The sequence below is a fragment of the Pristis pectinata genome, chromosome 14 (assembly GCF_009764475.1).
Source record: "Pristis pectinata isolate sPriPec2 chromosome 14, sPriPec2.1.pri, whole genome shotgun sequence".
NCBI classification, from domain to species: domain Eukaryota; kingdom Metazoa; phylum Chordata; class Chondrichthyes; order Rhinopristiformes; family Pristidae; genus Pristis; species Pristis pectinata.
The window spans coordinates 8362101-8371235 of NC_067418.1; the positions used below are offsets into that span (position 1 = coordinate 8362101).

The 9135-nt window shown below is 44.6% G+C and overlaps 1 long non-coding RNA gene across 1 annotated transcript; it reads right to left on the minus strand.

The window, feature by feature from the left end:
• Positions 1–224: 224 nt before the first annotated feature.
• LOC127577770 (uncharacterized) lies at positions 225–8128 on the minus strand. The gene is made up of 2 exons (XR_007957436.1): positions 7980–8128; positions 225–516 (listed from the first exon to the last, which is right to left on the minus strand). It is a non-coding gene; the product is annotated as an uncharacterized LOC127577770 (long non-coding RNA).
• Positions 8129–9135: the final 1007 nt, after the last annotated feature.

Consider the following 9135-nt stretch of genomic DNA (forward strand, 5'->3'; position numbering starts at 1 on the left):
CCAATTCAGTCCAGGAGTTAGTAACTGTTATGCTCTGTTCATGAGTAGTGACAACCTGTATATTCTTGTTAAGGGAAGTTTAATCTAAGAGGAAGTACAGTACATTGGATTGTGCATTTGCTGTTTGTCTAACCTGGGTTGCTGTAGTGCTGGCTTACCATTGTTAACCTGCAGGGGGTGTCAGGAGGAGAAAAATAAAAGATGCCTCATGCTCAGTCCCCCTCTCCATATTACTATAACAGAGTTTATTACAATTTTTATGCTCAAACCTTTGGAGATTATAAACTCACAATCATTTGAGGATTCTGCCACTGGGACACAACTGATATTAGCACATTAAATATCAATCATAGGCTGTCCTGATGTTCTATATCCAGTCCAGATGAAGGATCTCCACCCGAAACATCAACTGTCCATTTCCCTCCACAGATGCCGTCTGACCTGCTGAGTTCCTTAAGCGGTTTGTTTACTGCTCCAGAGTCCAGCACCTGCAGTTTCTTGTCACCATAACACTTCCTGGTGGCAAAAAAAAATTAAAGTAGATTAAAACAGACTTCCCAAGGATTCTATTTACGCTAGTTTAACTTTAAGGAATGCCACGGAGATGACATTTAAATAAAGAGAAATATTTTATTTGATATTATTTATCAGTATTGTCCTACTGAGAAGGAAACCTGCAACCCTCATCTCCTCTGGTATTGTGCCACTTTGTTGTGCCAGTTCAATTCTTCACCCCCTACGAATAAATCACATTAGAGAACTTGTGGAAAGAATCTTTTAGTATTTTATTTGCACAATAAATAACAAGGTACATGTATTCACCATTTACACTGTACACCACCTATGAAGGCACAAGGTGATCAGTCTTGCACGTGCCTGTCCTTTGTTCTCTGAGTCACGGACTCAATACATCCTGGGAGTGTTAGTCCCCAGTTCTTGTCCTGTTACATGACTTATGTCTTCCTTTCAAAACCCCCTGGTTGATCCACCAAACACACTGCACGACAGTCACATAGTGTCTGTCTTTACGAGTTGCAGTATTCTCAAGATAAGATGTCTATTCCACAGTCTTAACTGAAACATAATCTTTGAGGTGGCTCAAAACTTCCGGGTTCATTTGAAACCACTATCAGTCAACATAGCTAACTCGCCTATCATTCTTGAAGCATATCGCTGGTATAATTGTCTGCAGACTCTTATCAAGACTGTAAAGATCTTCTTTATTGTTTTAACCCTCTGACTACCTCACTGGCCCATATATCACTCCATTCTCCCTCCAAGATGGTTGACTCTGAATTGACGTACAAAGTTGTATTAAGCTAAATGAGTAATTAATGCCAGCCATGCCAGAAATGCCCTTCTCCTGGGGGAAATTAGAAAAAATAATAACCACCATCTATATTAGTGCAAATATACAGTTACGCAGTATCACTCTCCGTGTCTATAAATTCCAGGATTACTACCCAATGATGTTTGAGCTGATGTATATGGTGATTTGTTCACTATAAGGTGATTTACCTGATTTTTAAGATCAACTTAGCCTCTGTCCATAAGACATAGGAGCAGAATTAGGCCACTCAGTCCATCAAGTCTGCTCCGCCATTTGATCATGGTGGATTTATTTTTCCCTCTCAACCCCATTCTCCGGCCTTCTCCCCATAACCTTGGACACCCTTATTAATCAAGAACCTATAAACATCTGCTTTAAATACACCCAATGACTTGGCCTCCATAGCCATCTATGGCAATGAATTCCACAGATTCACCACCCTCTGGCTTAAGAAATTCCTCCTCATCTCTGTTCTAAAGGGACATCCTTCTATTCTGAGGCTGTGCCCTCTGGTCCTAGACTCTCCCACTACTGGAAACATCCTCTCCACGTCCACTCTATCCAGGCCTTTCAATATTCGGTAGGTTTCAATGAGATCCCCCCCCCCTCATCGTTCTAAACTTGAGTACAGACCCAGAGCCATCAAACATTCCTCATACATTAACCCTTTCATTCTCGGGATCATTCTCATAAACCTCCTCTGGATCCTCTCCTATGCCAGCACATCCTTCCTTAGATATGCGGCCCAAAACTGCTCACAATACTCCAAATGTGGTCTGACCAACACTTTATAAAGCCTCGGTATTACATTGTTGCTTTTATATTCTAGTCCTCTCGAAATGAATGCTAACATTGCATTTGCCTTCCTTACTACCGATTCAACCTGCAAGTTAACCTTCAGGGAGTCCTGTACTAGGACTCCCAAGTCCCCTTGTACTTCCGATTTCTGAATTCACTACCCGTTTAGAAAATAGTCTATGCCTTTATTCCTTCTACTAAAGTGAATGACCATACACTTCCCTACACTGTATTCCATCTGTCACTACTTTGCCCTTTCTCCCAACCTGTTCAAGTCCTGCAGACTCCCTGCTTCTTCAACACTACCTGTGACTCCACCTATCTTTGTATCAACTGCAAATTTGGCCCATTGATGACTCAACAGAAAGTTCAGAAAGGGATAAGAATTTAACTTCAGGCAACATGGAGACAAATTTGAGAAGAAGGGTAATGAATATAGGACTGAAGATGTTATATTTGAATACATGCAGTATACAAAATAAGGTAGGTGAGCTGATAGCACAGTTAGAAATTGGCAGGTATGACGTTGTGGGCATCACAGAGTCATGGTTGAAGGAAGATCACAACTGGGAGCTAAACATCCAAAGATACACGTTCGATCGAAAAGACAGGCAGGTGGGCAGCGGGGGTGGGGTGATTCTGTGGTAAAAAATGAAATCAAAGCCTTAGCAAAAAGTGACATAGGATCAGAAGATGTAGAATCCTTGTGGGTAGAGTTAAGAAACTGCAATGCTAAAAAGACCCTGATGGAAGTTATATACAGGCCTCTGAATAGCAGCCAGAATTACAACAGGAGATAGAAAAGGCATGTAAAAAGGGCAATGTTATGGTGGTCATGGTGGATTTCAGTATGGAGGTAGACTGGGAAAAATCAGGTTGATACTGAATCCTGGGAGAAGAAATTTGTAGAATGCCTCTGAGATGGCTTTTTAGAACAGCTTGTGATCGAGCCCAGTAGGGAAAAGGCAATTCTGGATTTGGTGTTGTGCAATGAACCAGGTCTGATCAGGGAGCTTAAGGTAAAGGAACCCTTAGGAGGCAGTGATCATAATATGATATTCACCTTACAATTTGAGATGGAGAAGCCAAAATCGGATGTATCAGTATTACGGTTGAATAAAGGTAATTACAGAGGCAATGAGAGAGGAGCTGGCCAAAGTTGATTGGAAGGGGACCCTAGCATGGATGTCGGTAGAGCAGCAATGGCAGAAGTTTGTGGGAGTAATTTGGAAGATGCAAGATCAGTCATCCCAAAGAAGGAGCAACATTCTAAAGGGAGGCTGAGGTAACCGTGGCTGATAAGGGAAGTTAAAGACAGCAGAAATGCAAAAGAGAGGGCATACAATATTGCAAAAATTAGTGGGAAGCTGGAGGATTGGGAATTTTTTACAAACGAACAGAAAGCAACTAGAAGAGCAATAAGGGAGAAAAGATGAAATATGAAGGCAAGCTAGCCAATAATATAAAAGAGGATACCAAAAGTTTTTTCAGACATATAAAGAGTAAAAGAGAGGCAAGAGTGGACATCGAACTGCTGGATAATGACATTAGAGAGGTAGTAATGGGGAACAAAAATGGCAGACGAACTGAATAAGTATTTTGCGTCAGTCTTCTCTGTGGAAGACACCAGCAACATGCCAGAAATTCGAGAAAGTCAGGGGGCAGATGCAAGTGAGGTGAGATTACTAAGGAGAGGTGCTTGGGAAGCTAGAAGGTCTGACAGTAGATAAGTCACCTGGACCAGATGGACTACACCCCAGGGTTCTGAAAAAGGTAGCTGAAGAGATTGTGGAGGCATTAGTAGTGATCTTTCAAGAATCACTAGATTCAGAAATAGTTCCGGAGGACTGGCAAATCGCAAATGTCACTCCATTCCTCACCAGCACCTCTACTTCCTCAGGAGGCTAAAGAGATTTGGCATGACCCCGTTGACCCTCATCAAGTTTTAGAGAGGAACAACAGAAAGCACACTATCCAGATGCATCAATAGCTTGGTACGGCAAATGCTCTGCCCGAGACTGCAAGAAACTACAGAGAGTTGTGGACACAGCTCAGCACAAAATGGAAACCAGCTTCCACACCATGGACCTTGTCTACACTTCTCGCTGCCTCAGTAAAGCAGCCAACATAATCAAACGCCCCATCCACCCCGGTCATTCTCTCTTTTCCCCCTTCCCATCGAGCAGAAGTCTTCTCTGTGGAAGACACCAGCAGCATGCCAGAAATGCACATGTACTTGTGCATATGACAATAAACGCAACTTTGACTTTGGTGGAGGGAATGAATATTACTGAAAGCATGTACCACCAGGCCCAAGGACAGCTTCTATCCCGCTGTTATAAGACTACTGAACGGTCCTCTGGTATGATAAAATGGACTCTTGACCTCTCAATCTACCTCGTTATGGCCTTGCATCTTATTGTCTGCCTGCACTTTCTCTGTAACTGTAACATTTTATTCTGCATTCTGTTATTGTTTTACCTTGTACTGCCTCGATGTACTGATGCAATGATCTGTATGGATGGCATCCAAAACAAAGTTTTTCACTGTAACTTGGTACAGGTGACAATAATAAACCAATTTACCAGTATATTTTATGAATGGTACACACTGCAGCAATTATGTAACCAGCACAACCCTAATCACTACAGTTTACTATGACTACTTTAATCACTTTGCACTAAAATGGACTGTAATTTTTTTTGTTCTAATTGTGTTCTTGTAATTGTGTACTTTCTTGTAAAAACTGTGTATAATTCATGTTTAATTTATGTTTGTCTTGTGAATGCTGCTTATATGATGCAATATGCCTGTGATGTTGCTGCAAGTAAGTTTTTCATTGCACCTGTGCACACATGCACTTGTGCACTTGGGCCTGGTGGAGGGAATGAATATTAGTGCAAGAGGCACTAATCAATCGGGCTGCTTTATCTTAGATGGCGATGAGCTTCTTGAATATTGTTCAGCGATTCAATCCACCTATAGATTGATTGGACACCCTGTGTGCAATGAGAAAGGGTTAATTACTAAAATAATAGTTAAGATGCCTTTGAGGAACATAATATTATGTTATATAAAGGCTGCTCAATCTGAAACCAGAATCTTAAATCTAAATAAAGTAAAGGTTTGAGGCAAGAATTGACTATGGCAGATTAAAAGTGTGACAGTAAACATACAAGAGCTATTGTTTAATGTCAATACATGGTTTGCATCAAGTATTTATACTTTTAAGACACATGATTTGCCCCCTCTCCCACAGTCTCGAGGGAGATTTGCTCCCCACCTCTTGTCCAGATAACGATTTGGGCCCTACCCCAGTCTGGAGAAACATTTGCACCCTTTCCCCAGTCTAGAGGGAGAATCCCCCAACTCTGGAGGGAGATTTGCCCCCTCCCACAGTCGAGACAAGTTGCCCCTCTCCCCCAGTTTACAGGGAGATTTGCCCCCTCTCCCCAGTCTAGATGGCATTCCCCCCCCCCCCCCCACACCCAGTCTAGATGGCATTTGCTCCCCATGCCCAGTCTCAAGGGTAATTCCCCCTCCCCACTGTCTCAAGGGAAATTTACTCTCCTCCTGTCTCAAGGGTGATTTAACACTGCGTCTATATGTTGATTAACCCCTGTATAGCCACTATCTGTATGTTGAACTCACCAAAGTCTCCTGGCAGATTCAGATGATTTTATCAAATATTAAGTCCCTGACTCTTCCAACCTAGTATGGGTTTTCACTATGTGGGTTGCCGGTGCATATTGGGGATTGATTTTCACAGTGACTCTGAACTTCCTGTCGCCTGCCACCTCAGTTCTCCATCTCCCTTCCAACTCTGACCTGTCTTCTGGGTCTCCTGCACTGTCACAATTGGACCCAACATAAGCTTGAGGAACAAAAGCTCATCTTCCATCAGGGCACACTACAGCCTTCCAGACTCAAGATCGAATTCTCTAACTTCAGGTAACTCATTCCGTATCTGCTGCTTCTGTTTCAAGATGAGGCCTTCCACTCCAGGACATCCGAGATGTCCTCCTTTTTCAGGAAACGGGGCTTCCCCCTCCCTACCATGGTTGATGGAGCCCTCAGCCGCCTCTCCTCCAGAACTTCTGTTCTCATCTCACCTCATGCCAGACAGAATTGGGATGGAGTTCCCTTGCTCCTTGCCTTTCAACCCACCAGCCTATACTGTACATCCAGCACGTCATTCTTCAACATTTCCACCAGCTACAACATGATCCCACCACCACTCAGATCTTCCCCTCTACACCCCCTTCTGATTTCCACAGGGGCCACTCTCTGCATAACACTCTGATTCACCCACCCCTTCCCGTCCCCAGCACCTCCTTCCAGGGACCTAAACAGCCCTTCCAGGTTTGGCAGAGATTCACATGCATCTCCTCCAACCTTGCCTATTACATTCAATATCCTTGATAAGGGCTCCTCTACACTGGTGACACCAAATGCAGACTAGGTGATCACTTTGCCAAGCACCTGTGCTCTGTCTGCCATAGCCTCCTGGATCTCCCAGGTGCAAGTCATTTCAACTCCCCTTCCCACACTGACCCATCTATCCTTGGTCTCCTCCACTGCTAGGGTTGAGGCCAAATGTAACCTAGAAGAATAACACCTCATATTCTGCCTGGGTAGAAGACTGAATTCTCCAGTTTCAGGTAACCAGCTACCCCATCCCTTTTTCTCTTCTGATCTACCCAAGCCCTCATACATACATACATACACACACACACACACCTTTTCCAAGCCACCCCCATCCCCCGTCATCCAGTTTCTTTCTGTTTCCCACCAACTCCATCTTCTCACTGAGTCCCCTCCACCTCCTGTTCCCACCACGCCTCCCTTATTTGGTTCCATGTTCCACTTTCCTTTTCTATCAGATTCCATTATTTGCAGTCTCCACCTATCACCTCCCAGCCTCTATTGTGTCATTATCTCCACCCTTCCCTCCTCCATCTTGCCAGCTCTTGCCTCACTCCCTGTCCCACCACTGGTTATCTCTTCTTTGCACTCTCACTCCTGATGAAGGATCTCGATCCAAAACATCCAATGTCCATTTCCCTCCATAGGTGCTGCCTGACCTTAACTAATTTCCTCTGCCTGCATCAGAGCTGCCCATTTCTGCTATAAGTCATTCATCAGTGATTTTTTGGCTCAGTTTTTCTCTCTCCATTAGCACAGCCTGACTATTAGCAATGCCCAACACAGACAAAGAAGTGTAATCACCATCTAACTGCAGAGAAGGTGAAGTGCAGACAGACAATAAGGTGCAAGGCCTTGACGACGTAAATTGTACAATAAGATGGAATCTTGATCAGCCATGATTGAATGGCAGAGCAGACTCGATGGGACGAATGGCCCAATTCTGCTCCTACATCTTATGGTCTGCACTGCACTTTCTCTGTAACTGTAACACTATATTCTGTTATTGCTTTTCCCTTGTACATAGAACAGTACAGCACAGGAACAGGCCATTGGCACACAATGTTATGATGAATTAATTAAACTAGTAATTAAATGCCTAACTAAACTACACAATGTTCACATTCCGCCATTCTCTGCACATTCATGTGCGTATCTAATAGCCTTGTACTATCTATATGTACTGATGTGGTGAAATGATCTGTACGGATGGTATGCAAAAACAATGCTTTTCACTGTACAAGGGACAACAATAACCTTATCTAAGAGCCTTGTACTACCGCAATATACTGATGTTGCGAAAGGATCGTTATGGATGGTATACAAAAGTTTTTCACTGTACCTTGTGACCAATTCTCCACGTCATTTTCCATACGACCAACTACCCCAGCTCTTCACTTTGCCCACCCACTCTGTAACAAATTACCTTTTCCTTTTTTTTCTCTCTCTTCCGATTCTGACGAAGAGTCTCCACCCCGAAACTCTGAATTCTGTTTCTTTGATCACAACTGCTGCCCAACCTGCGCATTATTTCGGTTTTTAAATTCCAGATGAGCAGGTTTTTCTCCATTCTGCAATAACGGCAAGAAGCGCTGCTAACTACGCCTGCGCGCCTCCCGACCTGGCTCGGCCGGCGGAGAGGCGAACTTGAGGGGGACGTAGGCGAGATGTAGGTGAGTTGCCGGGGTCGGATATACCTCGCCTTTTTGGAGAAAAATAAATGCATTCTTCCCCCCTCCCCTCCGGACCCGCCCCCGCGGAGAGGGGCTCTACACGGCGAGGCGAGGCGGGCGATAGGACCCCGCGCACCTCCGGTGCCAGCCGGCGACTCGCACCGCTCACGTGGGCTGGTGGGCGCGGGTGGTGCTCGGTTGCCCGGATGTGTCGGTTGGGGTGGGCGGGAGCGCGCTACCGTCAGTCAGTCGGTGGCGGCGGCGGGAAACGGCCGCACCCTGGTCGTCCTGCGTTTGTTTCGATCTTGGGATTTCCCCCTCCCCCTCCATCAAACAGAGCGCGGATGAAGAACTGGAAGACGCAATGCTTGACCGGGGGGGGGGGGGGGAATGGTATTTAGATCAATTTGTGGCCACTTGTTTATTGTCGAGGTGCAGGGCATCGTCCTGTGTGGCACACAACATGGTGCTCTGAGTGCGGTGATGCAGCCTGGTTTCATGTACCCACAAAAACCCGCCCTCTCTGTGCAATATTGGTTTATTATTGTCACTTGTACAGAGGTACAGTGAAAAACTTGTTTTACAAACCAATCGTACAGGTCAATTCATTACACAGTGCAGCTACATTGAGTTAGTACAGAGTGCATTGATGTAGTAGGGGTAAAAACAATAACAGTTCAGAGTAAAGTGTCACGGCTACAGAGAAAGTGCAGTGCAATAAGGTGCAAGGTCACAACAAGGTAGATCGTGAGGTCAGAGTCCATCTCATTGTATAAGGGAACCGTTCAATAGTCTTAGCACAGTGGGGTAGAAGCTGTCCTTAAGTCTGGTGGTACCTGATGGAGGAGGAGAGAAGAGAGAATGACTAGATCAATAGATTGTGGGGAACACAAGATTTGTCATGTGCAT